The sequence below is a fragment of the Lathyrus oleraceus genome, chromosome 2, assembly GCF_024323335.1.
Source record: "Lathyrus oleraceus cultivar Zhongwan6 chromosome 2, CAAS_Psat_ZW6_1.0, whole genome shotgun sequence".
Classification (NCBI taxonomy): Eukaryota; Viridiplantae; Streptophyta; class Magnoliopsida; order Fabales; family Fabaceae; genus Lathyrus; species Lathyrus oleraceus.
This window is the reverse complement of record NC_066580.1, coordinates 152,137,001-152,160,783: the sequence shown is the minus strand read 5'-3', so window position 1 is coordinate 152,160,783 and position 23,783 is coordinate 152,137,001.

Here is a 23,783-nt window from a genome sequence, read left to right as displayed (position 1 = left end):
TGGTCGAATAAGTTTTAGTTTTTAATTTTAAAAATTATTTTATAAATTAATTTTAAGAAATAGTTTTCAATTTTCAATTTTCTTTTTAGAATTTGTTAGAAATTTCTCTCTCTCTCTCTCTCTCTCTCTCTCTCTCTCTCTCTCTCTCTCTCTCTCTCTCTCTTCTATCTCTTCTATCTTCATCTTCTTGTGCACCAATAATTAGTATCTAAAACTTTTGTTCAAGTTTACGGAAAACATCAAGGGAAACACGAATGAACGTGAGATGCGATTAATTCCATTTCTTGAGTCCGCGTTGAATTTACGTTCGAAATCGTAATGGAATCACATTTTCTAATTCTGGGGGATTGGGAAACGCGAGTGTTAAGTGAGATATGAGTGAATTTTTGCACAAGATCAAAGATGAACGGTGGAAACGATAGCTTGAACACGAAGCTTCCAGTCTTTGATGGAAAGAATTGTAATCGATGGATGATTCAGATGCGTGTGTTGTTTGGTGCTCAAGATGTTCTTGATCTCGTCAGTGACAGTTATGCAGTTGTTGTAGCAGATGCAACTGAAGAACAAAGGAACACATATAGATAGTTGAGGAAGAAGGATCAGAAAGTTATGTTCTACATTCATCATTGTGTGGATGTGAATGTGTTTGAGAAGATCGCTGATTCAATGGCGATGAAGACTGCGTGAGACATATTGGTACGTTGCTACGGAGGTGATGCATCAGTGAAGAAGGCGAAACTTCAGTCTCTACGTAAGCAGTATGAGAATCTCAACATGAAGAATGATGAGAAGATACCATATTACATCTCCAGAGTGATTTTGATCACAAATAAGATGAAATCTTGTGGAGAGACTCTTTCTGAACAAGTAATCATTGAAAAGGTATTGAGATCACTTACTCCTTAGTTTGATTACATTGTTGTAGTAATTGGACAATCTAAGGATCTGAGCACCATGAGAATTAAAGAGCTGCAAAGCAGTCTATAGGCATAAGAGTTGCATATGACTAAGAGAACCTCTGAAAGAGAGGTAGAGCATGCTCTGAAGGCGTCTTCTGGTAAGAAGAATTAGAAGCAACCTTGGTCTAAGGCCAAGAAAAGACATTGTGATGGCTATCAGAAGTCAGAAGTATCCAACTCTAATGAAAAGAAACATCAGAAGGGAAATGAGAAGTTTGACAAGAAGAAAGTTCAATGTTACTGTTGTAAGAAGTTTGATCACTTTGTTGTTGTCTGTTGGTTAAAAAAGGAAAAGAAATCAGAAGAAGCAAACATAGCTAGAGGAAAGTCTAATGATGAACTTGTGTTATTCACGACTTCTGAATCTGATGGTAGATATTTGGTAGACTGGTGGATATAGACATTGGTTGCACAAATCACCTAACTAGAAACAAACAATGAATGATTAATTTTAACTCTTGAAAGAGGACAAAAATCAGATGTGATGATGATAAGTATCTAAATGTTGAAGGATTGGTAAATTTAAAGCTCAGAGTGAAGAATGACAAAACTATTCTAATCAAGGATGTTTGGTATGTTCCTGACATGAAAAACAATCTGATGAGTGTAGGTCAGCTAATTGAGAAAGGCTTCTCAGTTATTATGAAGGACAATCTCTTGAAGTTGTATGATTTTGATCAGAAGCTGATTATGCAGTTTGAATAGGGAAGCAACGGAACATTCAAGTTGAATGTGTAAACAACTGAAACTAAGTGCCTTAGTGCAGCAAGCACTAAAGGTGACAGTGAGTTATATCATAAGAGATTGTGGCATCTGAACTTCAGAAGCCTATGGCATCTGAGTTCTAAGAATATGGTACATGTCATTCCTAAGATTTTGAAGCCTAATAAGTCACGTGAGATATGCATTAAAGGTAAGAAACCTAGATTGCCATTTGCATCAGAAGTAGCTCCAAGAGAAAAACATGCTTTGGGAGTAGTGCATTCGGATGTATGTGGACAATTTGAAGTACCTTCACTTGGAGTAAATAAGTAATTTATGTCATTTGTGAATGAGTTTGCAAGAATGACATGGGTAGAACTCACAAAGTTTAAGCATAAAGTGTTTGCCGAGTTTCAGAAGTTCAAGGTGAAGGCTGAAAAACAGAGTAATCAAAAGCTAAAAAATCTCAGAACTGGTGGTGGAGGTGAGTACAACTCTACAGAGTTCAAAAGGTTATGTGAGGAGAAATGAATTGAGCATGAGGTTACTGCTCCATACACTCCTCAATACAATGGTCTTGCTGAAAGAAGAAACAAAACTTTTCTTGATATGACAAGGAGCATGCTGAAGGAGAAGAAGCTACCTTACACCTTGTGGGGAGAAGCTGTTGCCACTGCAACATATGTGCTCAATAGATGTCCAACCAAGAAGTTGAAGTAATAGTTCCTTTTGAGAAATGGACTGGAGATAAGCAAAGTGTGATCCATCTGAAGGTGTTTGGTTATGTTTGTTATAAACATGTCCCAGATGCTAAGAGAAGGAAGTTGGATGACAAAAGCAGAGTCATGTTGCTTGTAGCGTACCACATTACATTTGCTTATAAGCTCTATTGTCCTGTCATTAGCAAAGTTGAATTCAGAAGAGATGTCAATGTGAAGGAAAATGAAGCATGGGATTGGAACAAGTCTCAATCCAACTCTGGTGCAGTGTTAACACCTGATTAACTTCTGAAGATATTTCAGACTCTGAAGAAGAATTTGTCTCTGAAGGAGATTTTGAGTCTGAAGAAGATTCAGAAGATGAGTCAGAGTTTAAACGCGACTCTGATGTTGAGGAAGACTTTGAAGGTGAGTCTGATTCTATCCAGATTTTGATGATGATCAAGACTTTGGTGGTAATAATGCCTCTGAAGGTAGTCAAGACTCTGAAGGTAGTCCAACCTCTGATATTGTTCCAACATCTGAAGAAGATTTTGCACAAGTTCAGAGACCACAAAGAATCATACAAATACCAAGAATATTTGTAGAGTTTGATATGTTGCAAGATATTGAGATAGAATTTGAAGGGGAAATCATTCAGTGTGGCATGTTGGTAGACTCTAAACCAGTAAGAATAGAAGTAACTCTTAAGAAGAAAGTGCGACTAAAGACCATGAAAGAAGAACTTGAGGCTATAGAAAGAAACAAAACTTGAGAGTTGAGTGAGCTTCCAAAGAACAAGAAATCCATCAGTATCAGATGGGTTTAAAAGGTTAAACTAAATCTAGGTGGATCAATTAGCAAACACAAATCAAGGCTAGTAGCTAGAGGATTTCTACAGAAACCTGGACTAGATTACTTTGAAGTATTTTCACCTGTAGCTAGACATGAAGCAACTTCTGTTACTCTCTCACGCTATAAGAAGCAATCACCACTTTCCATTCCACTCTCTCGATTTCCCTCTTAATTTTCAAACCTCACTCTCAAACTCAACCTCACCTTCAACCGCTTCCAACACGAACCTCCAATATGCGGCTCCTACACCGCATCAACGGAATCCATAGACACATAAGCGGATAACATAACAAAAATTGAAAACAGAATCACAAGAAAAGGAGGAGCTCGATACATGTTGACGACGAAGCTACCATTCTAGATTCTCACAACCGCGCAACGTTTCGTCCAACGACAACGCGAAACGCAAGTGAACATTTGCAACAAAAGTGATAGCACGGAGGAAGGAGGAGAGGACGCGACCAGAGAGAGAATTCCATACCGGTTTTGATTCGGTGAGTTCCTTTTTTATTCAATCTCGTCATTCCATTTTCGCACTTCGTCGCGACTCAAACACAATTCTTCATCACGATGCGAATGCAATCATCCATTTTTCATATCAATTCCACATCGACGAACACTTTGGAACAACCAACGCCATGAAATTATTGTGTTCGGAACTTGGAATATTACGACCGGTGAATCAAAGACGAAGCGGAGACGGTAGCGCCGTGTGTTTTGGCCGTCGATGGCGCCGTTTCGACCTATCCTTCGTTTCAAATAAGCATGATCCCAACGTGAAGTTTCACTCTGGGTTTGGTACTTGGCGTCTTGGGCCTAGGCCCAAGCATGTTTTGGTTCCTACGTATCCCTCAATTCCTTTTCGCACCTCCTGGCCGATTATGGAAAAATACGGGCCTAATCCTTATTCCCAAGGCCCAACTTCCATTTCTGATCCCTTTACTTAGTTATGGTAAAGGTTATTGATTAGGTCTTAATTTAATTAGATCCTAGGATTAATGAGGTTTACTTTAAGTTAATTTTAGGATTATTATGATGATTAAATTAATATTAGGGTTAGATTAATTTTAGAGTTAATTAGGTATGGATTTTAATTAGATATTATTAGAAATATAATTAGAAATATTAAGTAATTAGAATTTTGGATTTGCTTAGTTATAGAATTTTAATTAGGAAAAATGTTTAGAAAATGTTTAGATTAGTGTAATCGACTTTTTAGAAATATTAGAATAAAATAATTTTAGGATTAGTCTAAATAGATTTTTAGAAATTAATTAGCAATATTAAATTTAGATTTTTAATTAGAAACATTAGAAATAATTAGGAATTTAGGTTTATTAAAATGTTTAGATTAGTGTAATAGATTTTTAGAAACCATTAGAAGTAAATAACTTTAGGATTAGATGTAATTAGGATTATTAGAAATTTTAGAATAATTACATTTAGTTTAGAATTCAATTGACTTTAGATTAAAATCTCATAGTTAAAAGTTTAATTAGAGATATGAAAATGACAATTTTACCCCTAGACTTAAAAGTAGGCTAATCTTGCATGCTCCCTTAGTTTTAGGACTTGTAGTGATTTTCTAATCGATCTATTAACTTAGGTTGTTGCATCTTGTTATTTCTCATGTGGTTATTTCTGGTTTTAATTCATGTTTAGATAGAGTTTAGATTTTAGAATTAACTTTCACTTGAATGACTTCTATTTTCGCACTCCCTTGTACTTTACGTGTACCCTTCTCCCCTTTCAGATGTATGTTTTACTCGTTTTTTTATCTTTTATTGCTTGATAGCTATTCCTTAGGCATTAGGAACGGTCACCAAATCAAAATCAATAAACAAACCCTTGATCCAACGTCAAGCGGTCTTTTTTAAATCAAACAATAAACAAACTCTTGATCCAACGTCAAACGGAATTTTTCCAAATCAAACTCAAAAACACAATAAATACGATTATGATTGTACGTCACGAGCCTTAAGTGGTAAAGAAGGGATGAGAATGGAGCTTTCCTACACTCGTTCTGAATATCTTGAACAGAAGACGTTTGGCTTGGTAGTTCGAGATACTCACATTTATCCATAGTCTTTAGTGCAATCCGAAGTCAATAACACTTTCTCAAAACCTAAAAACAACTCAACGCATTCAAACCTTTTGTTTGAGCCTTAGGGCGACACAATCGAAAACCCTTCTTCAAGGTAATAAAATCAACAAAACAAACAAACATTTTTAAATCCACGAACTACGGGGCTCTGATTTCCCACTTCAACAAGTGGGCATACGTAGACACAAGGACCCAATCCTTGGCGAGCACACTAATTTAAAATCTACCTCCACTCCGCAAACCTTTGGTAAGCAAACATTCGATAAACAACATCCACGTAAGCGCAAACATCCTAGATGGTTCCCATGGAGTACCATGGATGTGAAGGGTGCTAATACCTTCCCCTTGCATAAACGACTTCCGAACCTGTACGTGGTTACGATTACCATTCTTTGGGATTTTCTCGATATTTTCCCATTCCTTTGGAATAAATAAAAACCGACGGCGACTCTGTATTTTTCGCGTAGCTTCACACCTGTTGTTGCTACTTCCTTGCAAGGCACCCATTGTCCCAAGGCTCTCACCCGATTGAATTAATCCCAAACGCATGATCATATAACCAACAATGCTTCTTCAATTCACTTGTTGTTGCTACTTCCTTGCACGACCTCCTTGTCTTAAGGATTTCACCCGACTGAATTAATCCCAAGCGCACACTTGTTGAACCCAAGATTTGTCAACACGATCCACTATTTCACGCTACTCCCTTGTACGATACACCTAGTCCCAAGGTGTTCACTCGATCGGATCCAAATTTCACAATCTTGTCCAAAACCTTCAAACCCTAAAGATCTTGAAGTAAAACCCCACCTCGATTTTATGATTTGAATCCCTCAAAGATCTCAACCCAATATTCTCGATGCAACAAACCTAATTGGACGTTATCAATCATAATCTAGATGGCACCCAATCAAAAAATGATTATGTATAGTTTGATTGTGTGTGTGCATAGATTGAATTAAAGATGATGAAATGCTTTGAAATCCTGGATTCATGTAGGTTTTACTCACTTTAGAAATCCTTACTAGAGAATGATGCATGTACCAATCATATATATGTGTAAGACTCATAAGAAGCAAAAGGAATGGAAACAAATGCAATTTTTCAAAAAAACTTTAATTAATAGATCAACCTATACGAGTCATGTGTCGACCTATTCAAGTCATTTGTCGACTTGTTTGGAAGCATGTGTTGACCTGTAAGGTTATGTGCTGCCTATAGGTCGATCTGAGGACTCAACACATGAGACAGAAGCTACAGACTTTAATACTGCACCGTACATGTAGACCTGTACCATCTATGTGTCGATCTAAAGTTTAAAAAAGCCATCTATAGGTCAACTTGTAGTCATATGTGTCAACCTATAATGAGGATTTTTCACTTAAAACCATATTTTTCATACTCAACACAATATTTTGATGCACAAATATTTTCCATACCATTTCCAACAATGTTGACATGTTTCCTAATGCAACAACACTAAAATGCACAACTAGACTCGGTTGATACCGTCCAATGTACATAAACGTTATTTCCTAGTTTTTACATCATTCAAAACATATATAAATGGAAGAATGCACTCACATACTCCGCCTTTTTATTGATGGTAAAACTTGAGACGATGTGTTCTTATTCATGGAAAGCTCCCCCTGAATGTGTGCATCATATACTTCTCCCCCTTTGACAACATCAAAAAGAGACAAAACACACTATTAGGAGTATCACATATTCAATATACAATATAGAGGCAATTGCAAAGATAAGAAATGCGCTCACATATATTCATCATATATGAAATCACACAAGATTAATAAACAGAGCAAAATTAAACAATAACTATAATCATTTAACACAACAACCATAAATCAAGCATTGTCTAAACTTCAAACGGTTAAGTAGTAATTGCCAATACATAAACCAAACGCAAACAAACCATAATCAAAATACAAATGCATACTGACTCCACACATGATTTGACAAAATGCATACTGGCACAAGAGACAAAAAGACATAAACCAATACATCATCACAACACATCAGTCTAGCACCACTTTATCTTCTCCCACGTCCTCTTGGCATACCCCTACGTCAGCCTTATCCTTCATTGTGATACTGAGAATCCAAGAAATCAAACATTTCATGGTAGAACCTCTCATAATGTGAAGAATCCTCTTCTTGGAATGAAATCAAATGATTAATCCTGGCCAGAACAACAACATGATTGACATTCATATCAGTTTGTAAGGACACCAAAGACTCAGTCACATATGAAGCAAAGTTGGAATCTTGAGTAGACATATGTTGCTGCATCAGAAGGAACTGCTCCATTTGTGCAGCTTCAAAGGTCTCACGCCATTTTCACTCCTCATCATATCTCTCATCTTGTTTCATCTGCATATCCTGAAGCATAATCATAATAGAGGCAATATCATCTTAACTAGTACTAAAACCTGCACCATGATCATCACTAAGAGGAGCATCATGCATTATAACATCTCCTTTTGTAACATCATGATAAGTCCCATAGGTTGCTCATCATCCATGTGAGCTTTAGTTGTGTCATCACCACACTCAATAGGATCATCAAAGTTGTACACATTCATGTCATGCTTACTCAAGCGTAGATAGTAAACTCGACGACTTGCGTCCCAAAAATAGTTCATGTTAACCAATGTACGGTGAGAAAATTCTTGAGACGAACCAGGAGATTTGTAGGTAAGATTCGGCAAGCCAATGTCAGAGTAGTTTAGAATCTTAACAATCATAAAGGGATAGCAGAAAGATGTGCCCTTGTTGCAATTTTTGATAGAGAACATTGTCATACCCCAATTTTGTCCGGCCATTTGTGGGTTACCCATGAGATCCATTTGTTTCAAAAACCCATTTGCATAAGTGTGTTCATAATCTAAAATGTGGTTTGAATCTTTTTACATTACTAATCCAAAATCTATTTTCTTATTAGTAAGTATTAAGAGCCATGTTATTATTTCTATGATCACTATTTACTAGTCCATTTACACATTCCACCTTATATAATTCCATCACATTTGTTGACAAAATCAACATGCTTTATGTATCATAGGTATTCATTTCATTCAAAAAAAACCAATTCTAGGCCAAACTACACTTCATAATATGCTAAACCATTCACTTTCTTTTCATAAATCAATGCACATCTCATTGTCTTATACAAGTAATGATTCAATTCTTTTCAAACTTTCCATGGAAATTTTCAATCATAAGTCAACCACATTCATAATCATCATCTTTTCACTTCGTACATACCATATATTTTTTGAATTAAATTTATTTTATGCTACTTGTTCATGCTTGGTTAAGAATGCACTTTGAACTTTATAACTCCATATATTTTGAATTAGATTTGTTTCATGCTACTTGTTCATGCTTGGTTAAGAATGCACTTTGAACTTTATAAATCCATTCACATTCATACACATACTTCATTAGGACATGATTAAAGAGGTGCATTCAAATATTTGAATTTACTAATCCATTTCCAAGGTCTGTTTTATTTTCATACATAAAAGTTCTACATTCATACATAGATAATATGAAATTAATATGGAGAAATTGTTTGAAATAATTTTAAAATCATGTTGAATACATAGTTATTAATGGCTATTAGATTTCAAATCCAACAGGTTACAGATAAGTCCAAACACACATTTGTCTTAAAAGAGGAACCTAAGTAACTACATTTTAATTAAATAAAAAAAGTGCTGCTGTTGGAAAACAGGTTCCTAAAGACCAAGACTAGGTAGCCAGGTTGAAAACTCTCTGGACTTGGGCGCGCCTCCAAATTTGCTCTCTTACAGCTCACTTTCCATTCCAATCAAGTCAATTCACCTGTAACCTGCAAAGGAAAAAAAATAGCTTAATTAAAAAGCACTTTTTAGAAGCGCTTAAGAAACTGAAAAAACAACTAAATAAATCATTCAGTTTAATGCTTTACCCAAAAGGCTAACATGAATACTCAAAAAAGCATTTTGAAAATGGCTTAAAGCAGAACAAATCAACAGAAATCAAATCCCACATAATCTGGGATGAGACAAATTGAAAAAGTGTAACAGCAGGGAGTTTTTTTGAGACTCAAGAAATTCACCATAAGAGATCATTAGAAGTTAATAGAAAAGAGGACGGAGGCGATAACAGAGCAATTGGTTTTTTTTCACACATCAGAACAACAACAACAATATTTTCTGAAAACCCTAAAACACACACACGAGATAACAGAGCAGTTTTTTTTTCAAACAGCAAGAACAACACAACAACATTTTCAAAAAAACCTAAAAACGAACACAGGATAACAGAGTGATTTTTTTTACACATCATAAACACAACAACATATTATTTCTCAAAACCCTAAAGACGAAAACAGAGGAAGGAAGTCGCGAAGGAGAGTGCTTACCAGGGTTCATTGAAGAGCGCCGCCGTCAGGTTGGTTTCCTTTGCTCTTATTTCCATCTCCTCGCATTGCCTTTGTGACCGAATCCTTAATGCATGCGAAGCCCTCATTCTTTGTTTGCTTCGAATTGTGGTTGTTGTTGTTTTGATTAGAATTTAGGGTTACGTTTGGGATTCAAGATCTGGACGAATGGGTTATTTTTTTGGAAATCCAAGCTTGGATTCGAACTCAGAGGGCTTGATTTAGGTGGGGTAGGGTTTTGGGTGGTTGAACCACCGTGAGATGGAGGCGGCGCCGTCGCAGACGGCCGCCCGCCGCTCTCTTCTCCGACGAAGAGGTTAGAGAGAGAGATGTAACACCCTTCTAAAATACCCCAAATATTTCAATTAAAATAGCAACATATCAATCAGAGTAATTATGCCCCGAAGGGTGTCACACAATCATTTCACAACCATCATCAGAATATCCTGTCATGCTCATTTATTTAATCCAAATTATAAAGTATCTGCATAATACGCAGCGGATAAAATCAATTCAATTATTCACATCATGTAACATATTACATGCAAAATGGTTCACAACCAATCAATAAAATATTCAAACATCCCTTCCCGATGTTACATCTATCAGAGCATGACCCACTAGGAGACTACACTAGACTCCAAGCACTAGCTCCTATTCAACTCACTGCTCGTTACCTGAAAAATAGGTGTAAGGGTGAGTTCCTCAATCAATATAATAAGCATTATACAACATTATGTAATGTTAAGTAACTAACGCATCAAATCACTCTAACCAGACTACACACTCAATAACGGCAGTATCAATTCAAACATCATATTCAATACCAATACAACTCATATTCATACTCAATATCAACACAAACACACGTATAATATTGGAATACATCCATTCATATTATACGCCATACACATATTATGCAATGAGACTCCATGCATGCGGTACCGACTATTTGTGAACATATAGTTCACCTCACCGTCCAAATCCAGGCACGGCTACCAAGTCCAACTAGTCCCACTCATTTGAGACCTAGTGACTCACTCACTAATTCCTCACCACGGGAATTAGCTACCACCCCTCAAGGGCTATGCTATGCACGCTAATTCACCTAGCATGCAAACATCGACAACAATCCATAATGACTAACTCACTAATTCCTCACAATGGGAATTAGCTACCACCATAAAGGCCACAATATGCATGCTAATCACCTAGCCATGCTACATCATCAACAACAATTCAAGAATAGACATATGCTCACACTCTAAGCCATAAAACAGTCTATTCACAAGTGCACACATAACTGATACATTCACAGCATCATGCATACCATCACACATCATCAGTATATTATCACATAAGCATATCATATCATGCCACATAATCAAAAACAGTATTAGCACACTCTACTAATGCCTATACTACTCAAGACCCAACAAAACAACAACAACATTACCACGATATCACATCTGGGAGTTTAAAACGCGAAATCTGCCCTTCAAACTGATATGGCGAACGCCATTAGGCTAATGGCGAACGCCATTAGCGTTAAACGCTCTCATTCTGGAAAAACTGTCCGTCAAACTGATATGGCGAACGCCATTAGGCTAATGGCGAACGCCATTAGCGTTAAACGCTCTCATTCTGGAAAAACTGTCTGTCAAACTGATATGGCGAACGCCATTAGGCTAATGGCGAACGCCATTAGCGTTAAACGCTCTTATTCTGAAAAAAAACCCAAACGGCGAACGCCGAAGGCATAATGGCGAACGTCATTTGGCTGTTATGTGCATAGATGTTAAATTTCTACGAATTCCCTTTCAATTATCATCTAATTTCATTCATCCACTGGCTGTTATGTGCATAGATGTTAAATTTCTACGAATTCCTTTTCAATTATCATCCAATTTCATTCATCCACTATTTCACAATTTCATCATACATCAATCTAATCAGAGATAAAACAATGGTTATCACTACCCAGTACATATTATCATATAATACCCTTTAACCGATGATAACCCCCCTTACCTGAGTTAATCCGGCAAATCTCAAGCTTCAAGCTCTTCTCTTCTCCAACCTTCTTCCTCTTGCTCTGCCTTTGCCCTTTTCCTCTTTCACGATCGCTTCTCTGTTTTTCACGTAAAAACCTTTTTACTCCAAAATGGGACTTTTTCCTTAATTCCAACTTATATATTTTTCCAATAAATAATTATCCCAATAATTATTATTCCAAAATAATAGTAATAATAATCCCAAATTCCAATTATTCAATTAAATTAATAAAAAAAATATTAATTTAAATTAAATAATTATCTTATTTTAATTGGGGTGTTACAACTCTCCCCCACTAAAAGAGTTTTCGTCCTCGAAAACATACCTCAAGCGAACAACTCCGGATAAGACTCCTTCATCTGACTCTCAAGTTCCCAGGTCACATTGCCACCTGCTGGTCCTCCCCAAGCTACCTTCACCAATGCAATCTCTTTACCCCGCAACTGCTTCAACTCTCGATCCTCGATCCTCATAGGTGATGTTTCAACAGTCAGGTTATCTCTCACCTGTACATCATCTATTTGGACTACATGCGACGGATCATGAATGTATCTCCTCAACTGAGACACATGAAAAACATCATGCAAATTCGCAAGCGACGGCGGTAAAGCGATACGATAGGCTACCTCTCCTATCCTTTCTAAAATCTGATAGGGACCAATAAATCGAGGTGTCAACTTCTTTGACTTCAAAGCTCGACCAACACCAGTTATCGGAGTAACACGAAGAAACACATGATCTCCCTCTTGGAACTCAAGTGCCTTCCTCCTCTTATCATGATAACTCTTCTGTCGACTCTGAGCAATTCTCATCTTCTCCTGAATCATCTTAATCTTGTCTGTAGTTTGTTGAACAATCTCCGGTCCAACCACAGCACTCTCACCGGACTCATACCAACATAAAGGTGTCCGACATCTCCTACCATACAAAGCTTCAAACGGTGCCATACCAATACTCGAATGAAAACTATTGTTGTAGGTAAACTCAATCAACGGTAAATAACAATCCCACGCACCTCTCTTTTCTAAAACACAAGCTCTCAAAAGATCCTCTAGTGACTGAATCGTCCTCTCAGTCTGACCATCAGTCTGCGGATGATATGCAGAACTCAATCTCAGCTTAGTTCCAAAGCCTTCTGCAAACCTTCCCAAAACTTCGATGTAAATCTAGGATCTCTGTCCGAAACAATACTCGACGGAATACCATGCAAACTTACAATCTTCTCAATATACAACTCGGCTAATCTCTCTAACGGATAATCCATTCTAATCGGAATGAAATGAGCCGATTTTGTCAATCTATCAACAATCACCCAAATAGCCTCAAAATTCTTATTTGTCCTCGGCAAACCAGAAACAAAATCCATACTGATACTATCCCACTTCCACTCTGGAATAGCCAACGGTTGCATTAGCCCAGACGGCTTCTGATGCTCAATCTTCGACTTCTGACAAGTCAAACAAGAATAAACAAAACTCGCGATTTCTCTTTTCATTCTCGACCACCAAAATAACCTTTTCAAATCATGATACATCTTCGTAGCTCCAGGATGAATACTCAGGCCACTACGATGTCCTTCCTCAAGAATACTCTTCTTAAATTCGATAACATCCGGAATACACACCCGATTACTAAATTTCAAAACACCATTCTCATCAATTCTGAATTCACCACCTTGACCTTGATTCACTAGAGTCAACTTATCAACCAAAAGCACATCGGATTTCTGACCCTTTCTAATCTCATCCAGAATACCACTCGTTAACTTCAACATTCCCAATTTAACACTATTGTGAGTACTCTCACACACCAAACTCAAGTCTCTAAACTGCTCAATTAAATCCAATTCCTTAACCATTAACATAGACATATTCAATGATTTCCGACTCAACGCATCAGCCACTACGTCTGCTTTACCCGGATGGTAATTCAAACCAAAATCATAATCCTTCAGAAATTCTAACCATCTCCTCTGTCTCATATTCAGCTCTTTCTGATCAAACAAATACTTTAAACTTTTATGGTCACTGAAAACCTCAAATCTTGATCCATACAAATAATGCCTCCATAACTTCAGAACAAATACCACAGCTGCCAACTCTAAATCATGTGTCGGATAGTTCCTTTCATGAACCCTCAGCTGTCTCGAAGCATAAGCTATAACCTGCTTATTCTGCATCAACACACCACCCAAACCCAACAATGAAGCATCACAGTAAACCTCAAATGGTTCCGACGAACTCGGTAATATCAGAATAGGAGCAGTAGTCAACCTTCTCTTCAACTCTTGGAAACCTTCTTCACATTTTGAGTCCCAAACAAACGCTTGCCCCTTTCTAGTCAACATCGTCAACGGTAACGCCAACTTAGAAAATCCCTCAATGAACTTCCTATAATAACCAGCCAAACCAAGAAAACTCCTTATCTTAAAAACTGACTTCGGAGCTTCCCACTTAGATACCGCTTCTATCTTAGAAGGATCAACAGCAACACCGCCTCTTGAAATCACATGACCAAGAAAACTAACCTCTTCTAACCAAAATTCACACTTTGACAGTTTAGCAAATAACTTCTTTTCTCGCAGAACTCCTAAAACCACTCTCAAATGCTCAGCATGCTCTTCTTCAGATTTCGAATATACCAAAATGTCATCAATAAACACCACAACAAACTTATCTAGGCACGGATGGAAATCCTATTCATATACTCCATAAATACTCCAGGCGCATTAGTCACACCAAAGGCATTACAGAATACTCATAATGTCCATACCTTGTTCTGAAAGCAGTCTTCTGAATATCCTCAGTCTTCACACGTATCTGATGATACCCAGATCTCAAATCTATCTTGCTGAACACACTTGCACCAACCAACTGATCCATCAATTCATCAATTCTCGGCAAAGGATACCGATTCTTGATCGTCACTTTATTCAGTTGTCTGTAGTCCACACACAACCTCATAGTACCTTCTTTCTTCTTAACCAATAACACTGGTGCACCCCACGGTGACACACTCGGACGAATAAATTTCTTATCCAACAGATCTTCCAGCTGACTCTTCAATTCAGTTAACTCAACAACAGACATACGGTACGGAGCCATCGATATCGGCCTAGTACCAGGTACCAAATTAATCGAGAACTCAACTTCACGCTCTGGCGGTAATTCATTCACTTCTTCCGGAAACACATCAGGAAAATCACACACCACCGCTAGATCGCCAATCACCAGTTTATCTTTAGCCTCCAAAGTCGCTAACAGCATAAACAACTCTGACCCATCTGCTACTTCCTCGTTCACCTGCCTGGCTGATAGAACCAAACTCTCTCCTTCCTCAATCTCAGGAAAGATCACAGTCTTCAACCGGCAATCTGCAGCCAAGTGACCACCTTTTCCACACTTGAAACACTTCTTCTCAGCACTGGTACACTCATGGACACGATGTCCAGCCTGACCACATCTGAAACACTTAGCAGGGGCACTAGAATCTCCCCCACTAGGCCTTTTCATCCCACTCTGCCTCTGAAAACCTTGCCAGCTGCATACGGTTTCCCACGATCAATCTGATTCTTACCTTTCCTATCAACCCTCTGCTGATAGCTCTCTGCTCTAGCCTTGGAATCCTGTTCAAAATCCTGCAACAGTCAACCAAATCAGAAAACACTCTAATCCTTTGATATCCAATAGCCTGCTTGATCTCGGGACGCAACCCGTTCTCAAACTTCACACACTTAGAAAATTCTCCAGCAGCCTCAGCATAGGGAGTGTAATACTTCGACAGCTCTGTGAACTTAGCAGCATACTCCGTACCAGACCGGTTACCCTGCTTCAATTCTAAGAACTCTACCTCTTTCTTCCCTCTGACATCCTCTGGAAAATACTCCCTCAGAAATCTCTCCCTGAACACAGCCCAAGAAATCTCAGCATCTCCAGCAGCTTCCAACTCAGTGCGGGTAGCAACCCACCAATCATCTGCTTCTTCTGAGAGCATATGCGTACCGAACCTGACCTTCTGGTTATCAGCACACTCAGTTACTCGGAAGATCCTCTCGATCTCCTTCAACCACTTCTGAGCGCCATCTGGATCGTATGCTCCCTTGAACATTGGAGGATTGTTCTTCTGGAACTCACTCAGTTGACGAGCAGCTCCCTCCCCACAACATTTGGATTTCCTCCAAGTACTCCAGCTAGCATACCCAGAGCCTCAGCAATGGCAGCATCATCTCTACCTCTTCCAGCCATCTCTATTCCGAAAACCCAAACAAACTAAATAATAAGTACTGATAGGGTTACACAACACCTATCCCGTACAGGGGAAACAGAATAATTATGACTCGACTCGACCGACGATGCTCTGATACCACTAATGTAACACCCTTCTAAAATACCCCAAATATTTCAATTAAAATAACAACATATCAATCAGAGTAATTATGCCCCGAAGGGTGTCACACAATCATTTCACAACCATCATCAGAATATCCTGTCATGCTCATTTATTTAATCCAAATTATAAAGTATCTGCATAATACGCAGCGGATAAAATCAATTCAATTATTCACATCATGTAACATATTACATGCAAAATGGTTCACAACCAATCAATAAAATATTCAAACATCCCTTCCCGATGTTACATCTATCAGAGCATGACCCACTAGGAGACTACACTAGACTCCAAGCACTAGCTCCTATTCAACTCACTGCTCGTTACCTGAAAAATAGGTGTAAGGGTGAGTTCCTCAATCAATATAATAAGCATTATACAACATTATGTAATGTTAAGTAACTAACGCATCAAATCACTCTAACCAGACTACACACTCAATAACGGCAGTATCAATTCAAACATCATATTCAATACCAATACAACTCATATTCATACTCAATATCAACACAAACACACGTATAATATTGGAATACATCCATTCATATTATACGCCATACACATATTATGCAATGAGACTCCATGCATGCGGTACCGACTATTTGTGAACATATAGTTCACCTCACCGTCCAAATCCAGGCACGGCTACCAAGTCCAACTAGTCCCACTCATTTGAGACCTAGTGACTCACTCACTAATTCCTCACCACGGGAATTAGCTACCACCCCTCAAGGGCTATGCTATGCACGCTAATTCACCTAGCATGCAAACATCGACAACAATCCATAATGACTAACTCACTAATTCCTCACAATGGGAATTAGCTACCACCATAAAGGCCACAATATGCATGCTAATCACCTAGCCATGCTACATCATCAACAACAATTCAAGAATAGACATATGCTCACACTCTAAGCCATAAAACAGTCTATTCACAAGTGCACACATAACTGATACATTCACAGCATCATGCATACCATCACACATCATCAGTATATTATCACATAAGCATATCATATCATGCCACATAATCAAAAACAGTATTAGCACACTCTACTAATGCCTATACTACTCAAGACCCAACAAAACAACAACAACATTACCACGATATCACATCTGGGAGTTTAAAACGCGAAATCTGCCCTTCAAACTGATATGGCGAACGCCATTAGGCTAATGGCGAATGCCATTAGCGTTAAACGCTCTCATTCTGGAAAAACTGTCTGTCAAACTGATATGGCGAACGCCATTAGGCTAATGGCGAACGCCATTAGCGTTAAACGCTCTCATTCTAGAAAAACTGTCTGTCAAACTGATATGGCGAACGCCATTAGGCTAATGGCGAACGCCATTAGCGTTAAACGCTCTTATTCTGAAAAAAAACCCAAACGGCGAACGCCGAAGGCATAATGGCGAACGTCATTTGGCTGTTATGTGCATAGATGTTAAATTTCTACGAATTCCCTTTCAATTATCATCTAATTTCATTCATCCACTGGCTGTTATGTGCATAGATGTTAAATTTCTACGAATTCCTTTTCAATTATCATCCAATTTCATTCATCCACTATTTCACAATTTCATCATACATCAATCTAATCAGAGATAAAACAATGGTTATCACTACCCAGTACATATTATCATATAATACCCTTTAACCGATGATAAACCCCCCTTACCTGAGTTAATCCGGCAAATCTCAAGCTTCAAGCTCTTCTCTTCTCCAACCTTCTTCCTCTTGCTCTGCCTTTGCCCTTTTCCTCTTTCACGATCGCTTCTCTGTTTTTCACGTAAAAACCTTTTTACTCCAAAATGGGACTTTTTCCTTAATTCCAACTTATATATATTTTCCAATAAATAATTATCCCAATAATTATTATTCCAAAATAATAGTAATAATAATCCCAAATTCCAATTATTCAATTAAATTAATAAAAAAAATATTAATTTAAATTAAATAATTATCTTATTTTAATTGGGGTGTTACAACTCTCCCCCACTAAAAGAGTTTTCGTCCTCGAAAACATACCTCAAGCGAACAACTCCGGATAAGACTCCTTCATCTGACTCTCAAGTTCCCAGGTCACATTGCCACCTGCTGGTCCTCCCCAAGCTACCTTCACCAATGCAATCTCTTTACCCCGCAACTGCTTCAACTCTCGATCCTCGATCCTCATAGGTGATGTTTCAACAGTCAGGTTATCTCTCACCTGTACATCATCTATTTGGACTACATGCGACGGATCATGAATGTATCTCCTCAACTGAGACACATGAAAAACATCATGCAAATTCGCAAGCGACGGCGGTAAAGCGATACGATAGGCTACCTCTCCTATCCTTTCTAAAATCTGATAGGGACCAATAAATCGAGGTGTCAACTTCTTTGACTTCAAAGCTCGACCAACACCAGTTATCGGAGTAACACGAAGAAACACATGATCTCCCTCTTGGAACTCAAGTGCCTTCCTCCTCTTATCATGATAACTCTTCTGTCGACTCTGAGCAATTCTCATCTTCTCCTGAATCATCTTAATCTTGTCTGTAGTTTGTTGAACAATCTCCGGTCCAACCACAGCACTCTCACCGGACTCATACCAACATAAAGGTGTCCGACATCTCCTACCATACAAAGCTTCAAACGGTGCCATACCAATACTCGAATGAAAACTATTGTTGTAGGTAAACTCAATCAACGGTAAATAACAATCCCACGCACCTCTCTTTTCTAAAACACAAGCTCTCAAAAGATCCTCTAGTGACTGAATCGTCCTCTCAGTCTGACCATCAGTCTGCGGATGATATGCAGAACTCAATCTCAGCTTAGTTCCCAAAGCCTTCTGCAAACCTTCCCAAAACTTCGATGTAAATCTAGGATCTCTGTCCGAAACAATACTCGACGGAATACCATGCAAACTTACAATCTTCTCAATATACAACTCGGCTAATCTCTCTAACGGATAATCCATTCTAATCGGAATGAAATGAGCCGATTTTGTCAATCTATCAACAATCACCCAAATAGCCTCAAAATTCTTATTTGTCCTCGGCAAACCAGAAACAAAATCCATACTGATACTATCCCACTTCCACTCTGGAATAGCCAACGGTTGCATTAGCCCAGACGGCTTCTGATGCTCAATCTTCGACTTCTGACAAGTCAAACAAGAATAAACAAAACTCGCGATTTCTCTTTTCATTCTCGACCACCAAAATAACCTTTTCAAATCATGATACATCTTCGTAGCTCCAGGATGAATACTCAGGCCACTACGATGTCCTTCCTCAAGAATACTCTTCTTAAATTCGATAACATCCGGAATACACACCCGATTACTAAATTTCAAAACACCATTCTCATCAATTCTGAATTCACCACCTTGACCTTGATTCACTAGAGTCAACTTATCAACCAAAAGCACATCGGATTTCTGACCCTTTCTAATCTCATCCAGAATACCACTCGTTAACTTCAACATTCCCAATTTAACACTATTGTGAGTACTCTCACACACCAAACTCAAGTCTCTAAACTGCTCAATTAAATCCAATTCCTTAACCATTAACATAGACATATTCAATGATTTCCGACTCAACGCATCAGCCACTACGTCTGCTTTACCCGGATGGTAATTCAAACCAAAATCATAATCCTTCAGAAATTCTAACCATCTCCTCTGTCTCATATTCAGCTCTTTCTGATCAAACAAATACTTTAAACTTTTATGGTCACTGAAAACCTCAAATCTTGATCCATACAAATAATGCCTCCATAACTTCAGAACAAATACCACAGCTGCCAACTCTAAATCATGTGTCGGATAGTTCCTTTCATGAACCCTCAGCTGTCTCGAAGCATAAGCTATAACCTGCTTATTCTGCATCAACACACCACCCAAACCCAACAATGAAGCATCACAGTAAACCTCAAATGGTTCCGACGAACTCGGTAATATCAGAATAGGAGCAGTAGTCAACCTTCTCTTCAACTCTTGGAAACCTTCTTCACATTTTGAGTCCCAAACAAACGCTTGCCCCTTTCTAGTCAACATCGTCAACGGTAACGCCAACTTAGAAAATCCCTCAATGAACTTCCTATAATAACCAGCCAAACCAAGAAAACTCCTTATCTTAAAAACTGACTTCGGAGCTTCCCACTTAGATACCGCTTCTATCTTAGAAGGATCAACAGCAACACCGCCTCTTGAAATCACATGACCAAGAAAACTAACCTCTTCTAACCAAAATTCACACTTTGACAGTTTAGCAAATAACTTCTTTTCTCGCAGAACTCCTAAAACCACTCTCAAATGCTCAGCATGCTCTTCTTCAGATTTCGAATATACCAAATGTCATCAATAAACACCACAACAAACTTATCTAGGCACGGATGGAAAATCCTATTCATATACTCCATAAATACTCCAGGCGCATTAGTCACACCAAAGGCATTACAGAATACTCATAATGTCCATACCTTGTTCTGAAAGCAGTCTTCTGAATATCCTCAGTCTTCACACGTATCTGATGATACCCAGATCTCAAATCTATCTTGCTGAACACACTTGCACCAACCAACTGATCCATCAATTCATCAATTCTCGGCAAAGGATACCGATTCTTGATCGTCACTTTATTCAGTTGTCTGTAGTCCACACACAACCTCATAGTACCTTCTTTCTTCTTAACCAATAACACTGGTGCACCACCCACGGTGACACACTCGGACGAATAAATTTCTTATCCAACAGATCTTCCAGCTGACTCTTCAATTCAGTTAACTCAACAACAGACATACGGTACGGAGCCATCGATATCGGCCTAGTACCAGGTACCAAATTAATCGAGAACTCAACTTCACGCTCTGGCGGTAATTCATTCACTTCTTCCGGAAACACATCAGGAAAATCACACACCACCGCTAGATCGCCAATCACCAGTTTATCTTTAGCCTCCAAAGTCGCTAACAGCATAAACAACTCTGACCCATCTGCTACTTCCTCGTTCACCTGCCTGGCTGATAGAACCAAACTCTCTCCTTCCTCAATCTCAGGAAAGATCACAGTCTTCAACCGGCAATCTGCAGCCAAGTGACCACCTTTTCCACACTTGAAACACTTCTTCTCAGCACTGGTACACTCATGGACACGATGTCCAGCCTGACCACATCTGAAACACTTAGCAGGGGCACTAGAATCTCCCCCACTAGGCCTTTTCATCCCACTCTGCCTCTGAAAACCCTTGCCAGCTGCATACGGTTTCCCACGATCAATCTGATTCTTACCTTTCCTATCAACCCTCTGCTGATAGCTCTCTGCTCTAGCCTTGGAATCCTGTTCAAAAATCCTGCAACAGTCAACCAAATCAGAAAACACTCTAATCCTTTGATATCCAATAGCCTGCTTGATCTCGGGACGCAACCCGTTCTCAAACTTCACACACTTAGAAAATTCTCCAGCAGCCTCAGCATAGGGAGTGTAATACTTCGACAGCTCTGTGAACTTAGCAGCATACTCCGTACCAGACCGGTTACCCTGCTTCAATTCTAAGAACTCTACCTCTTTCTTCCCTCTGACATCCTCTGGAAAATACTCCCTCAGAAATCTCTCCCTGAACACAGCCCAAGAAATCTCAGCATCTCCAGCAGCTTCCAACTCAGTGCGGGTAGCAACCCACCAATCATCTGCTTCTTCTGAGAGCATATGCGTACCGAACCTGACCTTCTGGTTATCAGCACACTCAGTTACTCGGAAGATCCTCTCGATCTCCTTCAACCACTTCTGAGCGCCATCTGGATCGTATGCTCCCTTGAACATTGGAGGATTGTTCTTCTGGAACTCACTCAGTTGACGAGCAGCTCCCATCCCCACAACATTTGGATTTCCTCCAAGTACTCCAGCTAGCATACCCAGAGCCTCAGCAATTGCAGCATCATCTCTACCTCTTCCAGCCATCTCTATTCCGAAAACCCAAACAAACTAAAATAATAAGTACTGATAGGGTTACACAACACCTATCCCGTACAGGGGAAACAGAATAATTATGACTCGACTCGACCGACGATGCTCTGATACCACTAATGTAACACCCTTCTAAAATACCCCAAATATTTCAATTAAAATAACAACATATCAATCAGAGTAATTATGCCCCGAAGGGTGTCACACAATCATTTCACAACCATCATCAGAATATCCTGTCATGCTCATTTATTTAATCCAAATTATAAAGTATCTGCATAATACGCAGCGGATAAAATCAATTCAATTATTCACATCATGTAACATATTACATGCAAAATGGTTCACAACCAATCAATAAAATATTCAAACATCCCTTCCCGATGTTACATCTATCAGAGCATGACCCACTAGGAGACTACACTAGACTCCAAGCACTAGCTCCTATTCAACTCACTGCTCGTTACCTGAAAAATAGGTGTAAGGGTGAGTTCCTCAATCAATATAATAAGCATTATACAACATTATGTAATGTTAAGTAACTAACGCATCAAATCACTCTAACCAGACTACACACTCAATAACGGCAGTATCAATTCAAACATCATATTCAATACCAATACAACTCATATTCATACTCAATATCAACACAAACACACGTATAATATTGGAATACATCCATTCATATTATACGCCATACACATATTATGCAATGAGACTCCATGCATGCGGTACCGACTATTTGTGAACATATAGTTCACCTCACCGTCCAAATCCAGGCACGGCTACCAAGTCCAACTAGTCCCACTCATTTGAGACCTAGTGACTCACTCACTAATTCCTCACCACGGGAATTAGCTACCACCCCTCAAGGGCTATGCTATGCACGCTAATTCACCTAGCATGCAAACATCGACAACAATCCATAATGACTAACTCACTAATTCCTCACAATGGGAATTAGCTACCACCATAAAGGCCACAATATGCATGCTAATCACCTAGCCATGCTACATCATCAACAACAATTCAAGAATAGACATATGCTCACACTCTAAGCCATAAAACAGTCTATTCACAAGTGCACACATAACTGATACATTCACAGCATCATGCATACCATCACACATCATCAGTATATTATCACATAAGCATATCATATCATGCCACATAATCAAAAACAGTATTAGCACACTCTACTAATGCCTATACTACTCAAGACCCAACAAAACAACAACAACATTACCACGATATCACATCTGGGAGTTTAAAACGCGAAATCTGCCCTTCAAACTGATATGGCGAACGCCATTAGGCTAATGGCGAATGCCATTAGCGTTAAACGCTCTCATTCTGGAAAAACTGTCTGTCAAACTGATATGGCGAACGCCATTAGGCTAATGGCGAACGCCATTAGCGTTAAACGCTCTCATTCTAGAAAAACTGTCTGTCAAACTGATATGGCGAACGCCATTAGGCTAATGGCGAACGCCATTAGCGTTAAACGCTCTTATTCTGAAAAAAAACCCAAACGGCGAACGCCGAAGGCATAATGGCGAACGTCATTTGGCTGTTATGTGCATAGATGTTAAATTTCTACGAATTCCCTTT